The sequence below is a fragment of the Canis aureus genome, chromosome 18 (assembly GCF_053574225.1).
Source record: "Canis aureus isolate CA01 chromosome 18, VMU_Caureus_v.1.0, whole genome shotgun sequence".
NCBI classification, from domain to species: Eukaryota; Metazoa; Chordata; class Mammalia; order Carnivora; family Canidae; genus Canis; species Canis aureus.
The window spans coordinates 13,924,071-13,946,140 of NC_135628.1; positions in this window are offsets into that span (position 1 = coordinate 13,924,071).

Genomic DNA, 22,070 nt, shown 5'->3' on the forward strand with positions numbered 1-22,070 from the left:
CCTGTGTCTGCCATGCAGAAAAGATGCAGGTGTAGCCTGCTTCAGGCAGAGTGCTTTATGCTGCTCTAGTGCCTAATTTTTATCCCTGTAGTGGGGTAGCGTTTCTCCTGAGAGGCAGGCACTCCATTCTATAGGCCAGATGTCAGCATGTGGAACCCTTTCCCCAGCTGCATGAATATTAGGGACAATATGAAATGGTTTTCATTTTTATGAGAAGCCTCAAGGCCTCTTAGAGGTAGAGTGGCTGGAAAGGGAGCCTGTGTGTGTGTGGCTCCCTGGGGGCCCTAAACTGGGCAGTGCTCTGAGCCAGCCTTCTCCTATCACCCCAGCTGTAGCCTATTTGACCTGCATCTTTTTCCTTTTTCCCTTGCTTTCCTCCTAGTCCTCAAAACCCCTGAGAGTAGTTATGGTTTTACTCTTGGTGCTCCCCCACAGTGGGACTGTATTAGTTTCCCATTGCTACTCTAACAAACTAGTACAAAGTTTGTGGATTAAAACAACATGCACATATAGTTTCCATGGGCCAGGAATCTGGGCATGGCTTAGTTAGGCCTTCTGCTTGGGGTCTCACAACCCTGCAATCAAAGTGTCAACTTAGCTCTATTCTTATCTGAAAGTTGACTAGGAAAGAATCCACTTCCAGGCTCATTCAGTTTGTTGGACAGAATCCATTTCCTTATAACTGTAGGACTGAGGGATCTGGCTTCTTGCTGTCTGAAGAGGGAGGACATTCTCAACCTCCTGGGACTGCCTGCAATCCCTCCACATGGCCACTTACTTCATCAAGCCAGCAAGGAGACTCTCCAGCCAGTAGACTCCATTAGTAAGACAATCTTATAATATAAAATAGTCTTGGGAGTGACAGCCATCACCTCTGCCATATTCTGTTGGTTAGAAGCAAGTCACATGTCCTTCCCACGTTCAAAGGGAAGGGATTACATAGATATGAAGACTAGGGGTTGAAGGTCATGGAAGCCACCTTAAAGTCTGTCCACCGCTGTGGACTCCATATTTTTTCATTTTTCAGTAGGTGTTTAATGGCAAAGAACAGTTGTAAGCTCTCAGCTGCTGCCTCCAACCCAGCCCCCTTCTAGATGGACTCCTCACCTATTCCTGGCTTCCCTTCTGCGGGTCTTGGTCCTCAGTCTCCCTTCTCATACCTTGTCCTCCATAGACGCGCTTCCAGCACCATCTTCTTTCTGGTCACCTGCACAGAAGACCTCTGCCATAACCGTCAAGCCTCCCTATCTCCCTCAGTTCTACAGTTACCTCCAAGCCCTGTCACTCTTAGTTCCTAATTGTCTCTCCAATAAATCTGCTCTCCTTTCTTTTTCTAATCACTGAGACCAGCTGAGTCGAACAGTTTTTATCTTTTGTTAGAACCAGTATAATAACCTCCAGCCAATTTCTCCACCTCACTGTCATCCCCTCAAATGCATTCTCATGTCCCTCCCCGACCATGTCCCTCCCACAGTCTTCATTCTAGCAAATCTAAAACATTGTCTTCCTTCTGCACCAGGCTTTGCTCACCCTGCTCTGTTTCTCCATAATGCTCTTCTCCCACCCAATCGCTGCCATTATACCTGTGTGGAAAACTGCTCAGCCTTCAAAATCTAGCCAGGATCCAGCAAGCTTTACTGACCACAGACAGAATAATTTACTCCTCTAACTCCGTCTTTTGATTTAATTCTGTTTATTTTTTTTTTTTGTTTGTGCTTTTATTTTGCTTTTGTTTTATATTCACATACCTAACTGCACTGTGCCTTGCATTTCTGGTGTGTTGACTGCTCACTGCTACGATGCTTGAGGAAAGAAAGTATCATTTATTTGTCCCCATCTTCACAGCATCAAGCACAAGAATCTGCTGCAGAGTAATCGATAAGTGTTGTTGAGTGGAAGTAGTACTTTCAAAATTATTTGGCCAGCTTGGGAAGTTTGTCAAATCCCACATAATATAGTGACTTTTATTTTTTTTTAATTTTTTATTTATTTATGATAGTCACAGAGAGAGAGAGAGAGAGAGAGAGAGAGAGAGGGGCAGAGACACAGAAGCAGGCTCCATGCACCGGGAGCCCGACGTGGGATTCGATCCCGGGTCTCCAGGATCCCACCCTGGGCCAAAGGCAGGCGCCAAATCGCTGCACCACCCAGGGATCCCAATATAGTGACTTTTAAATTTGGTTTTAGACTTTTAAACTTTCAGCATTTTAGAATTCAGTTATCTATTTGATGCAGTGTTTATTTCTACCTCTTGTCTCCTCATCTTTCCTCAGCTAGTTTTCAGTGATGAAGTATTATTTTTAATTATTATTATGCTATATTATCCATTCAATATGTTAAATAATTATTATATTATATATTATTAGTTATTATTTTCAATTATTATTCGTTCTCCTCAGTAGAGCTCAACAGCAATACGAAACCAGCTACATGTTTTTCAATCAGGAGCTTTTATTGTTTTTCTTTCCAAGCGCTATCTCCGTCATGTGACCACAGAAAGCATTCCACCATAAAGAACGCACTTTTCAAACAAGCCATTCAGCTCAAAAAGCAAGCATTCAGAGATCTCCAAGTCCTGACATTCTTCCTCCTTTCTTCAAACATGCGGGTCCCTGTAGAAGGAAGAGAGAGTGTCTTCACCCCATTGGCTCTCCTATGCCATCAACTCTTGCCTCCTTGCAGCGGCTGGCAGGGCAGCCCAGAAGCATGGTCTCTGGGGGAACTGCCTGGCTCCTCGGTAAGGACCAGCACCCCGGAGGGTGGGTGGGCACACCTCAAGTCCAGTCTCTGGCTGTGCATGGCAGCCTTGCTCAGCGTGGGTTCTGGAGCCTGACTCCTCACTTCATATCTTAGCTCTATTATTTATGCTCACATGACCGTGAGCAAGGTGTTGAGTCCCTCATGCCTCCGTCTTGTGGTCTGTAAGATGGAGTTCCTACTAACCATCTTCATATGATCATTGTGGAAATGTAATAAGATGACGTACAATGCTCATAAAACCACTTAGAATGGAGTTGTTCACATCCCAACATTGTAAGCAGTCAACAAACATTTGTTACTATCATTACCCCAGAACTTAATTCCACTTTTTTGAAAGGACATCAAATGAGTTTTTTTTTTTATTTTTTTTTATTTTTTTTATTTATTTATGATAGTCACAGAGAGAGAGAGAGAGGCAGAGACACAAGCAGAGGGAGAAGCAGGCTCCATGCACCGGGAGCCTGACGTGGGACTCGATCCCGGGTCTCCAGGATCGTGCCCTGAGCCAAAGACAGGCACCAAACCGCTGCGCCACCCAGGGATCCCTCAAATGAGATTTTTATATTTTTTGGAATTGGCTCTCCTCAGTTTCAAGATGTGAATATTTATTTATTTATTTATTTATTTATTTATTTTTAAGATGTGAATTTTTAGAAAGGGTATCAAGATGAGAAAAAGAATTAGCTGGTTTAATATGACTTTTTCTAGAGAAAAAATCTGCCAATTCTGCTTTATTTTTCTGTGTCTTTCATGTGCATCATTTTTCTTGTCTAACAGAATGAGCAGTATCTCCTGCTTCTGCTATTTCTTTTTTTAAAAACCCACTCTCTCAGAATTCTAAATGCTTTTCTGAATTAAAAGATCCTTTCTGCCCTCTTACCCTGGATTATTTCTTGATTTAGATTAGCATCTTCAAGCCTAGACTAAATACTTCCATCTGCTCTAGAGGTGTGATGTTTGTTTTTCCCTTGTTCTCCCCTGGACAGTGTTAGTGAGGTCTCGATTGGTTGATTTGGGTTTCTCCTTCCATAAAGTCCCCTTTAGGGACAGCTGTGGGAAGAGGTCAGGGTTGTGGACATGTGTTTGCATTTGAGCTGAGGTGTGGGGATGAGGACACCCTGACAGTGTGCTGTGTGGCAGGAGGAGGCATGGAGGAAGATGAAAGGAAACATCAGGAAAGAGTCCCTTAGAGATAGAGTCATGGAGCAGGCACTGATAGGTGCATGATTGAGTGCATGGGGCCATTTCAGACACTCTCAACTCACCTCCTGTTCCCAGGAGGATACAGGTGGGGGAAGGGGCTTAATCCTCATGGAGGATCTGATCCACCAACCTCGAGTCCAGTGTAGGACAGGGTACATGTGTCAACTTCATCTCCCTCCTCAACCCTGGGATGTTGATGGTATTATCCCTACTTCACGGGTGAGCAAGTTGTGACTTTTCAAAAATTGCACTACTACTAAGGGCCAGAAATGGGTTCAAACCCAGGTTGGGCAGCAGAGTCTAATCCTGTACGAGGGACTCCTTGTAGCCGACATAAAAGGTTTAAAGATTATGAACTATTTGATGCAGGAGACACTCAAGCGTGGGAATATGTATACATGATGATCCTCTTTCTGGAAGTCTTGGGACTGTCACTCTCACAGCCCACCAAGATAATTTCCTAAGTACTTAGTAGTTGTTACAGGGGTTTAAAAAAGATCTGTTAGACAACTTTTCCAAGGAAATGCCGATCAACTGAAACGATTTGAGATAAGGGTAAGCAGATGTCAAAATAGGCCACCAAAGAGCTGAGAAGCCTGAGGCAGTCTGGAAGGACTCTGACAGGTATGGGAAGGGGGAAGGGGACAGATTCAGATTTAGGAGGCCACAGGCAGTACCAGCACCTGTCACTGGAGGTGTCATTGTTTATGCTTTAAAGTCAGAGATTCTCATTGTATGGAAAACAACTGCTCTGAAAAAAGGGAGAGAGGATATTCTTCTTCGGTTGGTTTTCTTTATTCTTCACTTTCAGATAATGAAAGGAAGAAATGGGGGACGGGCTAACTTCACCTCTGTGGTGTGTGCTGCTTGATCTACAAGCATGGGCCTAGCTGATGACGTGGAAGAGGGTGTGTGGAAACATCCGCCTGCATGGATCACACCGCGGTTTCTGGGGTGAAAGGAGCATCAAGCGCCCCTCAGTTGTCAGCAGAGAACAGAAAGCCTTGAAGCCCTGAATTTCCCAGCAAGTCTCTCACTCTTATATTTTAAAACGCCTATTACATTGGTTTTAGCAACTAGCTAAGTTTAGATGATCTCCATTTTATGTGGCAGCTCTGAATCACACATATATTTCTATTTATAATAGAGTCTATTTATAGAATGACCAAAATGACCAAAAGACACTGTTGTGTCCATCATGACCAAGAAGCTTAAAAGCTTATAGAGTGTTGATATTTCTGTTCTCAAACTCACGACTGAGTTACTTAGCTGCTTTATTCAGAGCTGTTAGCAAAATGAAAGGTTGTTAAAAAAGAACCCATCAATGAGTCCCAGGACAAAGTTTTATCAGCAAACACAATTTTGAAGTACTAACTGTCCACAAATAAGATGACAATCATAAGTTAAACTTCGGTGGGATTGTTACAGGATGTGTCAACAGAGACACAAGCTATGCTATAACCAACTTTAGTCAACTATTCAATGTGAACTACAACCTTCATTCCTCCATTTAACATGTATCTGTTGCAATATTTAAAAATATTTAAAAATTTAAATATCTTCATTATACTTTCTCTCAAATTACGTAAGCACTGGGACCTGGCATAAATTGTTGCATTGAATTTTAAGTAGATTTTCAATGTAATGTATTGGAAAACTGGGATAACTTTGTGGCCAATGTTTTGTCACCGTATTACCAGCACCTAACACATATTGGGTATTCAATAAATGTGTTAAATTAAATTGAGTCTTTTTCAATTTAGGCAGTATTCATTGTGTGCTTAAATTTATGTGCACAGGCCTGTAAATACAGCCAGGAATTAATCACTTCTAAACTTTGTGTCAATGCCTTAAAAAGCTGCATTTAATTTCCAATTAAGTGTATGAGAAAGGGGGAGCAATTTGACTAATGAGACAGGGAATCACAGCTTTTCTTTGGTTGACCAATGGATTGTGACTTTGATTGAATTGTCTCTGCTGAATTAGTCTGTGACCTACACAGACCAGAGTTTTACTGTCCTGGAGGACTGGCTGGTGTGGAAAGAATTAATAGGGAGAACATAAAATATCTGACCTCAAACACATTTTTAAAATATGATGGTGTTGATAGTCCTTTTTGTTAAGTTTTGGCCCTGTATCTACTCTTTATACTTTTTTATGTTTTGAGGACAGAAATGGCCAAGTGATGATGACTCTTCATCAAAAACTCAGATTTTGCTGGCATTACACGCATAGATTGCATTGTGAGCACTTCCATCTGATTCCAAGTAACATACATTAAGAGGTTTGTTGTCAAGTTTCCAGAGGGAGGTTGGAGATGGCAGGAAGCTCGTCTGTTTTAATTTGATTGATTAGTGACCTACATTCTAAATGGCATACCTCTAAAAACGTAGGAAATTATGCCTTCTCGGGTGATATACTACCAAGAAAACTGCTATGTTAGAAAGATATGAATAGTTATAAATTAATTAACCATATTAATTGGGTTGTTACTGTGTTCAGCCCATCACTGAGCATTTTATACATTAGATCCTCACAACCACCTTCTGAGGCAGGCATTGTTCTGGTTATCTATTGCTGTATGACAAGTTACCCCAAGTTTGGTGCCTTAAAAGACCCATCCTCCTGTCCCTCACTTTTTGTCATTTTGTTTAAGCCCACTTCAGATGAATTTTCATTGACCCACAACTGCAAAAATCTTGAGTGTGGATATGAATGCGCTGTGGAGGGGAGGGAGCTAAAACATACAGACCATTAGTCATGGTGTTGAAAGCTTGTGGAGAAATGAATGCTGGGAGGACTAGGGAAGGGGTCAGGGGGAAGGGGTCCGGGAAGGCTCCCGTGCAAATGCAAAATCAAGTGTTGAAGAAAGAGCAATGTTTGACTGTCAAAGGGGAATGGGGCACCAGATAGAGAAAGAGAACGTGCAAAGGGACAAGGAAATCAGGAACAGAGATTTGGGACGCCCCTCTGAGGGGTGGTGAAGGCAGAGCAGGTTTTCAGAAATGTTGGGCACTGAGGACTGGGGGCACCACTGGCCTCAGTGTCGGTGTCTGTAAAGTGTTGATAATGCTTGCTTTTTTCTTTTGTTTTAAAATGAGGATAAGAGGTCTTCAAAGCTCCTGGCATCTAAAAAAATACAGAAAAGAATGCCAGTTTATTAGCCTGTAACAGGGGCAGAAAAAGAATACTGCAAGAATTATGGGGTCAATTTGAGGAAGCCCTCTCTCTGGACTTACTCCTCTAAGTCTGGATCCCATATTTGCAGGCCCTGTTTGGCTAACAATTCCTGAACATAATATTGGGAATTCATGATGGAAGCCCACCATGGGAGTCCAAGTGGAAATCATGCATTTGCTCATAATATTCACGCAGGCTCACTCAGTCATTTCAAATGGGAAGTTTCCTGTCCTTAAAAAGGGACAGTTTAGGAAACACCACCGAGGACAGACAACTTGAGAGGTATCACGCACGATTTGCATGATGGGAAGATCACTGTTGCTTCTTCGCTCCTTCATTGGACAGCAGGGCTGCTGTATCTGTAGAACTGTGATGCGGAGGGGAAGGCAGGGTCATGAGGGAAATGGGACTCCGGTGGCTGGCACATCCTCACATGAAGGAAATGGTGGTAGCACATCCTCACATGAAGGAATGGTGGTAGCATTTTGGGGTTGTTTTAGAGTTAGGAATAGACACTAGGAAAAGACATAATGTATCTTTTTTTTTTTTTTTAAGTCTGTTTCATTAGGTTAAATCTATATGAGCTTTTCCTGATTTCCTGATTCCATAGAAACATCCTGAAATATAGAAACATCCTGAAATGAATCCCATCTGTCTCTCTTGCTTGTTGGTGTTGGAGAGCATTTTCTAGCCTCTCTGGTGTCTGGGGGCGGGGGTGGTGGGGTGGTGGTGGGTTTCCTGGGAATGCTGGGAGAGACTGTCCGACTGTGCTAACCAGCTGCCATTTCACCCCCCAGACTCTTCCTAGCCCTCTTCATTCCTCTTGAGTCCCTTCGCTGAGTGATTTCCAAGGTACAGGTGCCATGGAATCAACCCTGGAGGATGACCACACAGCTCAGAGCTCAAGCCAGAGCTGGCAAAGTTTTGGCTCCTGATTGAAACCCCATCCACTTTTCCCTCAGGAAGCCCAAAGCTTTGACCCGAGGAGTGAAAAACCACCGTGGACTGCAGCCATTCCCTTCTTGTCCATGGCCTGTGATACCTCCACATGCTTTTGGTCTGCTCCGGTGAGGACTAGTCATGGACAGGATTGGTGGCTAAGGGTGAGTGGGGCTTTCCATTCCAGATGTATCTTTGTTTTCCCTGGGACGTGAAGGATAATTGCCCTTCAGGTAAACACTAAGATATTTACTACCCAATTCATGTGCTTTTGACTTCTTTCACGCATCGGAAAAGGTATTTCTTCTTTTCTTTCTCTCTTTCTTGCTTCTTCCCCCACTCCCCTCACATTCATTGTCCCCCCCCTTCTCCTTCTCTCATTCTCTCCCTTTTTGTTATCTGATGTCTCTCCTCTTAAAGAAAAAAGATAACTTTGGTGGAGGGCTAAAGAATACCCCCCACCCCGCCCCGCCGTTTCCCACCTCACACTCCTGGCTCCTTGACCTGGACTTCATTCATTTGGGCACCCTTTGCAGCTGAGAGAAAATGTAGAGTAATCCTCAGGCACTTAACCTTGATCCACCTGTATCAACGGCCCCACTTGTGAAGAGGCCTGAAGAGATCTGGCAAGCAGATAGGGCCCCACTGGGCTTCAGGTCTGTACAAGCACACCGAGCTCGGAGCTCCGAGTGACTTCTCCCTGGGAGTGAAGAGGGCTGGGGAGTGGAAGCAAATCCCCATCATCTTCTGCCTCCTTTGGAAAACAGTCCAAATCTCAACAGGCAAGTGAAACCGGGTAGTTTCAGTTCCATGCTATCCATCTTTGGCAACGGCCCCTGCACATTCACTTGTTGCACTCACACAGAATCGATGCTTTTCTCACTCAGGGAAAGGCCCTGGTGTTTTAAGCCTTGTGTAGGTATTGTTCTGACACAGACTCTGCTACAAAATGGGGTTTGGGTGGGTAAATAATGCTATTAACCCTGTGAGCTCACTTCCTGGGACTCAGCTCAGGGCCAGCCATCCCCTCTTTCCTGCCTGGTTCTCTAATTTGTAGAAGTAGCCCTGTCACTTTCTACCATATGAACACTGGCAAGGTACTAGGTCCCAGTTGGCATCTCCAGATCCAGCATCTGATACTGTAGAATCAGAGAACAGGTGACCAGCTCAGTCCAAGGGAGAGGCAGGGTGGCCAGGAAACCTAGCTGAGCCACATCCTCTGCACAAGGGCGCCTCGCCAGAGGCACCTGGAGGGAGGCTGAGATGCATCCACGGAGCCACCTGGAGGGGGCCTTTCTCCATGAAAGGTGCAGAAGATAGCTATGGAAGAGAAACTGCCAACTTCCAGATTTTATGGAAGGCTTTTATTTCTCAAGTCCATGGCTGATTCTTTTTGGCAAAAAGGTCAGGCCAGAAGGCAAAAACCAGATCATGGACTTTAAGGAAAGCTGGGTTGGTCTAGAGAAAATCAAGCAGAGAGTATAATGGGGACACTCAGGGTAGTGGTTCTCAAAGAGGTAGACTATGAGCAAACTGCCCTTTCTTGTATCTTTTGGAAGGGCTTGGAAGGTACTGTCAAAGTCCTGGTGAAATAAGAAGAACGTCCCTCCCACGACAGCACAAATGAAATGGGGGAAATGTCTTTGTATAAAAAGATCTGGGCAAGCACCTGGGTCACAGCCTGTTTGAACGCTGTAGTCAGTTCTGCTGTGGCACTTGTGTTTGAAAGCACAGATCTGTTCCAATGTGACTGACATACCAGGGGGATAATTTGAGCATAGCGTTTTGTCCACGAGAAACACTAGGCAAAGCAAAAAACTGCCCCCACCTGAGATGTGCCTTGTAGGAATACACAGTTACACACACGCACACACCTCAGACCCGGGTGCACTATGTGTATTATGAAACACACACCCACGTCCCATAATACAACTTTCTGCCCACTTTCAGATAATCCTTCCACCACTTCCCACTAACTCCACAAGCTGCAACCCTTCTGAGAGCAGATGGCATGTTCCCTTCAAAGAAAAGCATAATATTTATTATGGTATTTCTGTATCTCAGCCCCTGTGACGGGTGCAGCCATGCTCAACACTGAGCTCTGATGACAGATAAGGCAGGACCATGCGGGGGAAGCTCACAAAGCCATGGATGGAGCTCCAAGTTTAAGAATCAAAGAACACTGTAACTGCATATTTAAAATACCTCTTATCCTAGAATTCACCCAGCAAGATTTTACCTTGCCTTAGGTAAGATGGTTGTGACTTTTTATTGAGCACCAGGCCAGGCATCATGTGAGGCACTTCACACACATTATTCCTGATCTTCACAACCACCCTTGCAAGACAGACATTTATAGGTCAGTAGACTGGGGTTCACAGGGACAAAGTGACAAAACAACCCAGGGCCCCGTGGTGACTAAGCTGTGGAGCTGGGAGTCAGACTCCCCCCCCACCACCAATGCTCACATGTCTCTCCCTTGGGGTACACTGAGAAGACATGGTTTGGGCCAGCTACCTTCTGTCTTCACTGGTTTGCTACCAGCTTATGGATACACCTTCCTTACCATTGAGCTGCTCCCAGCATCTGATGCACGAGGCTGGTTCCCCTGGGGCTCTTTTCTCCACTCTTCAACCTCAGAACATTTCCTCCTGTCTACCCAAATTCAGCTTCCTCATTTTTAAACCAGACAACGCTGGCCTACCTACAATAGGAAAGTGTCATAAAGCTCAAATGAGAACATCATACTGCTTGTACATTGTGAACTATTCTAGGTGTGTTAAAGAAAACAAACAAAACAACTTTTTGAGTATTGCTCCATAAACCACTAGATGGGGGAAGGGCCCGACTTTCTCCTTACAAGTGCACATGCACACCAAGCTAAATACTTCCCTTCTGAGTTGAACTTTTGTCCTCTCAGAGTCATCCTTGATGCTTATTTAAGTTTGATCTTGCCCACATGAATGTTGGGGAGATGAAGACATATATAAAATCAGTGCTATGAAAAGTAATAAAGCAGGGTAAGGAGGCAGAGGGTAAAGGAGGTGCTGGTTCATGCAGGGTGGCCCAGGAAGGAAGAGCTTTCTGAAGAAGTGCTGCCTGGGCTGAGACATGCACGAAGTGAAGGAATCAGCCATATGCCAGGTTGCTTGCCGGGGGAAAGTGTCACGCAGAGGGAAGAGCAAGTTCTGGGTGCTGTGAGGATTACACAGGCTTGTGCATACAAAACTCAACACATAGCATGCTCTTGAGAACAGGAGATTTGCTAAACTAGAAATCTAGCCCAAGATATCACCCAGAACGGTGATATATTTTTGAATAAAAATTTATGTGTGGGGTCCATTATGGCGGCAGAGCACACAGATGCATTTTCCTCATTACTTCCTCTTCAGATGGCAGGTCTATGTATCTATATAGTTGGCTGAGTGTCATGATTTCATTCTTGTCTCTGGGCTGCTGATGAGTTTACCTAGTGCTTCCAGAGCATACCTACTGTTTTCAGGTACGATCAGAACAACTTTGAAACATTTGGGGCCACCTTTAGTCTTGGCCTTCAACCATTGCCTAAGAGAGTAATGTTGTCAACCAAAGTTCCCCACTTGAAGACGATACATATATTTAATTTTTTCCCCTCAGCCTATCCATTGGTTCTATGCGGTCATTCTATTGCGAGTCATAAATTGAATTTGTATGGATCGCAGAGAGCCTTTTAGAGAGAGTGTTGGGCAGACTTGTGGGCAGGGAAGGGAGGCTTGGCCTGTGATGAGTCTGACTTTGAATATACCCTCTTCTTCACTCACTCTCTCCCTCCTTTTCACCCCCATTCCATGAGTGCTAGAGGTGAAATGCAAGTGGATTCTCTCTGTAGTGGGTAATTCAAGAAGCAGGATGAATAGCCAAGGACGTCAAGTCAGAGAATCAGAGGACATGGCCTTTTGCCTTGGGTTATCACGGGCAACAGTTAATGAAAAAGGACCAGAAACATCTACACCTCTCTCTTTTCTCCCCACCAACACTTGTGTGGGAGAAAATCATGTTGGTTTGCTCCCTCACCAAACGTCTGTGGCTCAGACCAAGTGTTTCATTCATTGTAACGCTGGGGACTCTGATGAGAACCATGGAAAGGCAGCTGGGCTGGAGAGTGATGCCCTGAGACTCTGGCCCCTCCCCGGGGATGACAGTACCTTCCTCTCCACCCTCCCGCCCCACCCCCGCCCACGAATACGGAAGAGCTGATCTCCCTTGAGAGATGTTAACAGCCATGACCCAGCCCAGCAAGGTGGAAGTTTTGTTTCATTAGATAGCTCCCCAAAGGGAAATTCTTGCCTGGGGCAAGACCACATTTGTCATTTTGACACCTTTCCATTGCTTGTCAAATCTTAAAAGCCCTCCTGGGCCCCTTCACATGTCCTTGTACTTCAAGGTAGCCTTGCCTCTGGTGGGAGCATCATGCCTGGAAGTTGTTAGGAAGTATTGTACAAGCAGCCCAGGTCCAGTTTCTGGAAAATGCAGGTTATTTCATTAGGGGGCATAATGAGAAGAACATAGTATTATCTGTATGAGTTTAAATCTCAGCTTCCCACTCTTCATCTATTTGGGCCTCAGTTTACCAATTCCAAACTGGAGTGTAAAGTGGAGAACATCATAACTAACCCTCAGCGTTGTCCTGAGGATCGAACCACAAATCGGAGTTCCACACATGGTAGCTGTGGAACTTCTTGAGATTCCAGTTTCTCTTCTTGTCCAGTTTGTCTGCTTGTCTGTTTCAGCAGATGAAAACCCTCCTTGAAAGAAGGCAGCAAGCCCAAGGTGCTATGCAGGGGAACAGCCCCTTCTCTCTTGGGAGACACTGATCCTTGCTTCAAAGGTATATGTGGTAAGGGCCCCAGGAACACAGTTTGTGGCTTCCCAGTGGATCCGAGAAAGGGTTGCCAAATTGAGCCACAAAACACAAAACAAAACAAAAAGGACAATATTTGGGACATATTTGAAATTCAAATTTAACTGGGCATCCTGTTTAATTTAGTGGCTCTAATCCCAGAGGCTCTGATAGCCTCACATTTGGCTTTCTGTGGTCTGTACATTAGTGCTTGTCCTCGTCTTCATTCCATGCAACAGCAATAAAAATCCATTCTGGAAGAATTTCATAACCCGGCGAGTCTTGATGCCAAGTCCAGCTTCACCACCTCCCGCTGCGGGCTCACGGGCACACTACCTAACCTCTCCGAATCCCAGGCTCCTTAAACTCCTGGCCTGCCTGCTGAACAAAGTTGGTAGAGCGGCCAATGAGATATAAGACCTGGTCCTTTCCATCACGTGGGTTGAGGTATTCATGATGCACAGACATTCTCTGGACACGAGCACACACGCAGTCTTCCTCCATTTGTTAAGCACCGTGACCTGGGAGGCCCAAGTGGAAAATTTGCAAAGTCAAGACAGGACACAAGGATGAATTCTAATCCAAGTATCAAAGCTGTCATATGAAGTTTAATTAGATTGGTCGGAGAGAAAGCTTACTTCTATGACACTATGTTGGTTGTCATCGCGTTTTGGACAGTGTCTGGTACACGGTAGGATAAGGTATTTGTTGGATGGATGGTAATTGTTGGATGGATGAATGAATACATGAGTAAGGAGTGTTACTCCATTCCGCTTACTTCTCAGTGCTTGCAAAGTCACCTAGCATTATTTTTATCTTGCCAGGAGTTTTCTGGCATAGGAAGTGAGCTTAAAGATGGTTTACTCCACCAGCTGACTCTGGTTTGTCATGCTTCCCACCTGGTAGGTCCCCAGGGAGTTCTCTTGGTGGCCTGGGTCAAGGTCCTCAGACCATGCAAGTCAAACTGCACTGATGAACTGAAGCCAGCGTTGGCATCCCACCTGCCCACACCTTTTCTCCCTCTGGTTACCCTCCTTCCATATCTCTCCCCTCGGCTTGTGAGGTGGCTCTAGTAAGATGACACAAGAGCACTTGGAAAGGGGTAAACCTGTTAAGGAAAGCCCATTCTTAGTTCTCATTTTCAGGTTGCCTCACAGGCTAAATGAGCCTTCCAGATCCAGCATGTTGGAGAGAGCCAATGGTCACCTCTTCCTTTTCTCTTCCAGCTAATAAAGGGACGGCGTTTCCCTTTACTCTCCTCTTGTGCCCCCTGAAAAGTTATATCTCATCTCCTGCTTCAGATTTCCTGACTTCCTCAAACACGTTTTTCTGATCTCTTTGTCGACCTCCCTGGGAACGGGTCCATTTTACAATTTCTCAGCTGCTTCACTGTGTGTCTCCTTCCTGTAAAGCCCCGGGTTTCCTTCACTGACTGCCTTCCACCCTCCACATCTTTTTTTTTTTTTTTTTTTTTTTTGTGAATGATAACAATGCAAGAGCTTTGGGGAGTTTTTTTCCTACAGGAACACCTGGCTGTCTCTGGGCCCCTATTTGACCCTTGATCTTTCTGTGCAGGCTTTTTGGTGAATCCCTTAAGCCTGTTGAAATCTCCTTTCTTAAGACCCATTTTCTTAATTTGACTACTTTTCCTTCTTCACTGATAGCCTAACTCTGATCAGCTGAGCATGCTGGTCCCAAGGCACACTTTTGTTTTTAAATTCTTGTTGTCCAAACCCCTATCTCCTGCATGAAAAGCCTCAAATAAGAAGAAACACAAACTTTCCTTTCCACAAACTTGAGAATGGCTTAACTCTTGCTACTTTGTAAGGAAGTAAAAATGGAAAGTTCACTTGTTTTTGGTTGCCTTAAACCTTTCACGTGTGGGGTCAGACTTAAAGGTTTAAGGAGATCCACAGCATCATTTGCCAAACGATTTAATTTTATTCCTAAAAGTCACAATAGCCCAAGAGATGATGCCCCTGCATTTTAGATTTTTGGGTTTCAATAAGGAGGGCATGCTTTAAACAGATTTCTGTCTCCCTTAAAGAAAAGCAAACATGAGCAGCAACCCATGCAGCTCCATTTTGGTGCAAAATTGCAATTTCACAATTCATCATTAGTTTCTATCCTTGACAACAGAGTGAGCTGCCTGCCTGTGACCGCCCCCCACCCCCATCCTCCCTGTCACCTTCTCACACACACCCAATACCATATGTTCACAGGAGATGCCCATAAAATGGTGCTGACACTGGGCAGCTAAAGCTCATACACCAATCTGCAACACTTGGCTTTCTTGGGATGCGTCACTTTGCTTAACCCCCCTATCTCTGGGATGCCGGGAGCCAGGTGGCTCTCCAGATGGAAGTCTTATTCTGAAAGCTGTGCACATTTCAAGTGGAGCAATACCTGGAAAGTTTACAGAGGACTTGTCTTCACTGGAAGAAATCGATTTGGAAAGCACAGAGCAATCTATACTTTAAGAGGCAAATCCTACCTGCATTTTCATAATGCTCTATCACTCCGGAACCATGGCGGCTGGTTGCCAAGGTTGGCACATGGAAGACAAGTGAGTTAAGCTGAGCCCATTGCCCAGTATTTTTCATCAATACCAGGACCATCTCAGGGATTTTAGTTCATTGACTTTTTCCCATTTGGGTAAAATCGTCACCGTGGAATTTGAGGGGATAGTAAGTCTATGTTAAATTTTTCTGCAAATTTTTCAAATGAACTATGTTGTCTATTTCTTCTGCAATTTTCTGCTGTTCATTTAGGAAAATCAAGATTGCATTGAATAAGTCTTTTCACTATTTCATGTTTGCTCCCCTCCCCCCAGCTCCCCTCACAACCTTCCCTTCAATAAACTGCTCTTGCTTCACAAGTTAGGTATTTGAGATCACTTTAGCACATTCCAGACACAAGAGTACTATTAAGTAGCTTGTCTATCAGGATATCGGGTATAATTTTACAGTATGAGAATACCTCTTGCTCTATGTGGATGTGTATAACACACCTTGCCCTCAAGGATTCCATGTGCTTCTTTATTTATACTTACATATCATTCCTTCTAACTACATGGAGGTGATGGATAGTGGCCAGTTATTTCTCCTGATTTTTCCAAGTCAGGAAACAGGATGCAGAAAGATTTGGTATTTTATCTAAGATCATCCAGGAAGTTGATGGCACACACTCTTATGAGTGCTCATGTTCTGTTTGGTGTGACACAAGTAAGCACTTTGGTGACTGTGCTCTTTCCTTTGTTGGGCGCGCCGTAAGTGAGTGTGCTGCATTGTACATAAAGGAGCACACAATAAGCAGCACATGTGCTCTAAATGGGGGGCAGATGGACTTTTAGCCTGAGTGTGCCACCACCAAACTATATGGCTTTGGGCAAAGTCTTGTTTTTCAAGATTGATTGATTGATTGGAGAGAGAGAGCAAGAGCGAGCATGAGCATCAGAGAGAGGGAGAAGCAGGCTCCCCGCTGAGCAGGGAGTCTGATGTGGGACTCAAGGGAGCCCGATGTGGGACTCGATCCCCGGACGCTGGGATCATGACCTGAGCTGAAGGCAGATGCTTAACTATCTGAGCCACCCAGGCATCCCTGGGCAAAGTCTTTTAAGCTCTCTGGCCAAGTACCCTCTTCTTCCTCTTCTTTTTAAAGATTTATGTATTTATTAGAGAGAGAGAGAGAGAGAGAGAGAGAGAATGAGAGAACATGAGTGTGGGGGGCAGGGAGGGACAGAGGAAGAGGGAGAGAGAATCTTAAGTGCAACTCAGGGCCTCGATCTCATGACCCATAAGATCATGACCTAAGCCAAAATCAAGAGTCAGATGCTTAACCGACTGAGCCACCCAGGTGCCCCTCAAGCACACTCTTCTATGAAGTAAGAGATTGAAGACAAATGGCCTCCAACGTTGTTTTCAGCCTGCACCATTTACTTCTTTATGATTGGTACGTGACAGTCAGAGGTTAAGTGGGTTCTGAGAAAGATGACTGAATATCCACTTTGCTGGGGACAATGTCTGTTTACATGTGACATCCCACGGCCATTATTAATAGTTTTTTCTTTCATTCTCAAAAATGTCCCAGTTTGTACAATAATTCAAATAAAATACAGTAGATGGACCTGAACTTTTAGTGTAGTATCAGCAGAACTGTCAAAGCTGTCATTTGAGCTGGTGGCCTTTCCACAGCAGCATGTTTTATGGCCCACCCTTCTGAACGGTTAGAAAGGAATGTGGTGGGGGGCACCTGGGGGCCTCAGTCTAGTAAGTGTCCGACTCTTGATTTTGAGTCTGGTCATGATCTCAGGGTCAAGAGTTCAGGCCTATGCTTGGCTCTGTGCTGGGTGTAGAGCCTACTTAAAAAAAAAAAAAAAAAAGGAATCCAATAGGTCAAATCTATAATTGAAAGAGAAATTTATGTCATTTACTCAACAGTGTTTATTGAGTATCTATTAAATTCTTAGGTATATGAAGATATACATTGACAGAAATGCATGTTTTGCACTACCTGCTTCTGGTAAGCAGGGGCTTCCTGGGTTGACTTGATTTTTGCTCAGGTCATGATCTTATAGGTCATGAGATCGAGGCCCTGAGTCATACTCAGAGTGAGTATGACTTGATCTCTTTATAAATGGAAGTCAGTGCTATGAAGCAAGCAATTTGCTTTGTTGAAAAAATTTGCAGGAGTTTTCTTTAGTCTTCAAGGAGAGGAGGTTTTTGTCTATTTCTGTCCATCTTTGGACAGGCTCTCTCCTTTGCAGGGCCACGTTGGTTTGATTTTCCCCAAATGACCCCATGGTGGTGCATGGATGAGGCAGTAATTTCAGAGTGTTAACTGAGGACTGCAACATGGAGAAATTTCTTCCACTCCAGCCTTAGGCCAGTGGTGTTTAAATCTTTCTTTTGACCAGGAAACATTAATACAAACCAATCAAATGACTTCGAGCAAGTGGCCTGTGGCAACCATGCCGCCGTCCTATTCTCTACAGGAATGGCAACCTTAGGAAATATTTGTAGAATTGGGCTGCTCACCCAATCCAGAAATTCCCTCTTTCAAAACCCTTTCAAAACAGGACGTCCACTGTCTCTCTCCACAACACCTTCCCAGTGGTGAGAAGCTCACCCCTCACAAGGCAGCCCAGTCCAACTTTGAATGTCTCTTGTTGTTGGGCCAGTTAATGTTAGGGCCTGGGCCCCAAAGCCTGGGAAATCACCTTGTAATCATTGAAGCCTGTGCAAAACCAGCCTGTATTTTCCAGGATGGCGTGAGGAGTTCAGGACTCCATTAGGTCCTTCCTGTATCCACAGGGCAAGGAGGTGTGGGGGCTTTGGGTTCTGTGAAAATTCAGCAATCCATATTCTCTGAGAAAAAAAAAATGCTCTGAGCATAAATCCAAAAGTGGAGCAGAAAGGTTTCTGAACAAACTGATACTTGAGACTTCAGCATAAAAGAAGAAGTATCCAGCCAGGACTCCTGAGGAAAAATGCCTAGCATTTATTTTCCTTCTGTTTTCTTCCGGGTGGATGTGTCCTCTCCCAGTGTTCCATGTGCTGAGTGACCTCACCTGGAAGGATGATCTCTTCAAATGGTGCTCTTGGGATTGGGCTCAACTCTGGGCTGCGAGCTGATTCTGTTCCTGCCCTGGAAGCATCCTACTGCTATCCCTCATTGGAACCCATGCTTCCAGACTGTTTGGAAAGTTCTTCAGTAGACACTTAACTGTGGCTACTGTGCTAATTTACAAGTTGTAAGCAACCCCTTACCAAGGAGAAAGGATGGCAGGAGTCTCTGTGGAACTGCGTAGTGATATACTGCGCCACAGAATGCCCCAAAGCCATTAACAAGCCAAGGTGACAGACACATGGTTAAAAGGTGAAAAGAGAACCTTAGGGAAATCAGCCCTTAACATCAGAGAGAGGGAGAGAAAGCAAGCGTGAAGTGGAAGAACTGGGCAGGACTCCGCGATTCAGCCTTCTTTTAAACTTCTCTTGCATGGCCTTCAGGTCCAGAGTAGTCGGATGCAGTGCAACTGTCCACTGAATATTTGGGGGGCATTTTTGCTTGGCTACAATGGCCAATGAGACAAAGAAGCCCCCAAATTCTTATCCTGGCTATAACCTGTCAAATGGGCTCGGGATGTTTAGAATTTTCAAATACTAACTTGGAGTTAGTTCAAACAACTAACTGAGTTGTTCAACTCAAAAGTTGGTGTCCACCATGGAAAAGCAGGATAGACCATTTCAGAATCTGCCTGGTGAGATTCCACAAGGCCCTTCCTTATGTTCTAAGGCTTAACATCATTGGCTCTTGGGAAATTCTGCTTATGTGAACCCCAAATTATTCCAGTGGCTGTTTCCGTCTCATTCATTTTATTAGAGAAGAGGAGGAGTGGTTGGCAGACGGGGATAGTCTTGAATTTATAGCTGTGCAGTTTGGGACAGAGTAATTAACCTTTGTGGGCCTTGGTTTCCTCATCTTTACACTGTGGTTATGCCAATGACCACCACTGAGGATCTGTTGTCAGAGTTATGGAAGATAAAGTCCAGGGGAGTTGCTAGTGCAATGCCTGGCACGGACTAGCCACTCAGTAAGGAGCAGTTAACTTGGAATCTCTTTGTGAGTGTTTGACAGGAAATGTATATTAAATGAGATATGAGGTGCCCTGCATGGCAGAGGCTGGAGGTGATTTTCTCGGGACAGAAGACAGAGACAAGGAAAGGGACACTTGGGGACGTTGTTCTCAGTGCCTGATAGACTGACCTCCATCTGTTTGCACATCCCCTACAGCTCGCAGAGACCCACAACTGCTGGGGCCCTGCGTCCCTACCTTTCTTGGTTCCTCTGGCTTTGCCTTGTGTGGTTGCCCAAAGTCAGCTGGGAGAGAAGGCAGCTGTGTGCCTCTGACCGGCCTGTGTGTTTCTCACTTCCACTTTCTTTAGGCCAATTCTGAGCTGGAAAAAGACATTTGGGGTCAATATTAGGGTACTGTCTATGAAAATAGCGTACATAATTTGGGTCTAGAATGAACATCATTTTATGAACCATAATAGAATTTATACATATCATCCCAGGAAGGGACAAATGATTTCTCCCCCTGCCTATTTTTAGGCCACCTATATTCCGGCATGTAGGATGTGGCTGCACATTATTTTCTCTGAAACTTCCTAAAGCACTTAAATGAATTAGATGATTGCATAATCCTACAGTGTTTTCATTAAAAAGGGACTTAAAAAAAAAAAAAAAAGAAGTTCTGGGAATTCTCAACCTGGTGTTGCTTTACTGGTATATAAGACGTTGAATTTGAAAGTGACCGCCCATAAACTTTCACTGAGTGAAGGCAAAAAAAAACCCCCTGAAAATAAAATAGCCATGGGAAACTCAGTGCCCGTGAGGTGTTGCCAGTAAAAGAACAAAGGAGGCAAGTAAGTGGTCACGGAGAATCTAACACAGAATTTGAAGTTCCCTGTAAAGAGAGGAATTCTCAACACTAAACATTCCTTCCACAAACAACAAAGTTTCATAAATTATGATTTTATTTTATTTTCCTCCTGAAACAACTAGGGTTTTGACAATGCAATTTATTTTTGCACAGGACATTATACCCTGCCCTGTCATGATATCGTGTATCTTCAAGGACATGATGTCACACTTCAGAATCAATTTTTCTTAATGGGCATTTCAACAGCCCTTCCGTGGGGGGATAGGGTCTGAAGAACAGTGCGTGGTAGAGGGATTAGAAAGGAACCCTACCTCATGGGGGTGAGAAATCTGCTTCTCTTCGGCCTCAATCACATTGAGAACATTCTTTAAAGTCTTATTCTCGCTCAGATTCCCAGCTCATCCATCTGTGAAATGGTATAAAAATTTTTTTTGAAAAAAAAAAAAAGATTTCTAAAAATTCTCTAGCTCGGGGATCAGCAAACGTTTTCTGTAAAGGTCCAGATAGTGAATCTTTTCAGTTTTCTGGCTCGAGTCTGCCCCAAAGCAGCCATAGCCCCTATGTAAATGAATGGATGAGGTGTGCCAATAAAACTTTATTTATAGACATTGACATTTGAATTTCATGTGTCATAAAATATTATTCTTTCTTATCTTTTCCAACCATTTGAAATGTAAATGTGATTTCTTAGCTGTACAAAAATAGGCCATGAGCCAGATTTGGCTTGTGGTCTGTAGTTTGCTGACCCTTGCTCTAAGAAATGAACTCTCTGCATATCCAAAACTGCATTAGCCACTTTTTTCAGCATAATTCTTGTGCAGTATGAATCACCCAGACTGTGGTTCCTCTTTCATAATGTCGCCAATAACCCAATGATCAGTCATAAAATTGGGGTAGGATTTTCTCTCTCTAGAGGCACAGGCATTCTCTTCAAGGAATGGAAAAGTTCAATGTGTATGTATGTGCATGCCTTGGTAGACGTCGGAGCTCTCTATGTGTAGAAACCATGTGTGTCCATGGTAGGAAGGAGGATTCGGGTAAGAGGGAGAGCTCTTTTGAAAATTATCAGAAGCAGCTGAGTTATGCTCCCTCTGTTTAATAATCACAAAGCCAGACGTACAGCTCTTATCAAACCATTTCGGTGGGGTCTGCATCATTTCACCAATTTCAACAAACTGTCCCGGCGAGGAGAAAGATTAGACTGTGTATGTTTACTCTCTGCAGAGCTATGGCTGTGTTCTCTTCAAGAGAAGGAGATATGGAAATAGCAGTTTACTTAGTCTGGTCTCTGATGGGTTCCGGTGACAGGAAAAGTTGGCATCTGTGCTCAGGTGAATGAAAGTGAAATCCTGCACCATGTCCTTCCCCCTGGAGATGCAACTTCTTAGAAGGGTATGGGCAAGGGAAGGGGGGGGTCCTGTGCTGTCTGTTTCAATTATAGTTTGGGGTGGTGGGGGGCAGAGGCCTGCAAAGCTGGGAGGGTGGGGAAGGCCAGTGTGGATAGATGGCATCCCGTGACATTCTAGCTGGAAGAGGCCCTTGCAACCTTCCTTTTCACCTAGAAGGGGAGACAGAGACCAGAGGGAGGGGCATGATTGCCCAAAGCTTCCCAGGCATAGAGGCCCAAGGCAGACCAAAGGCCAAAAGGAGGTGGATAAGCCCAGG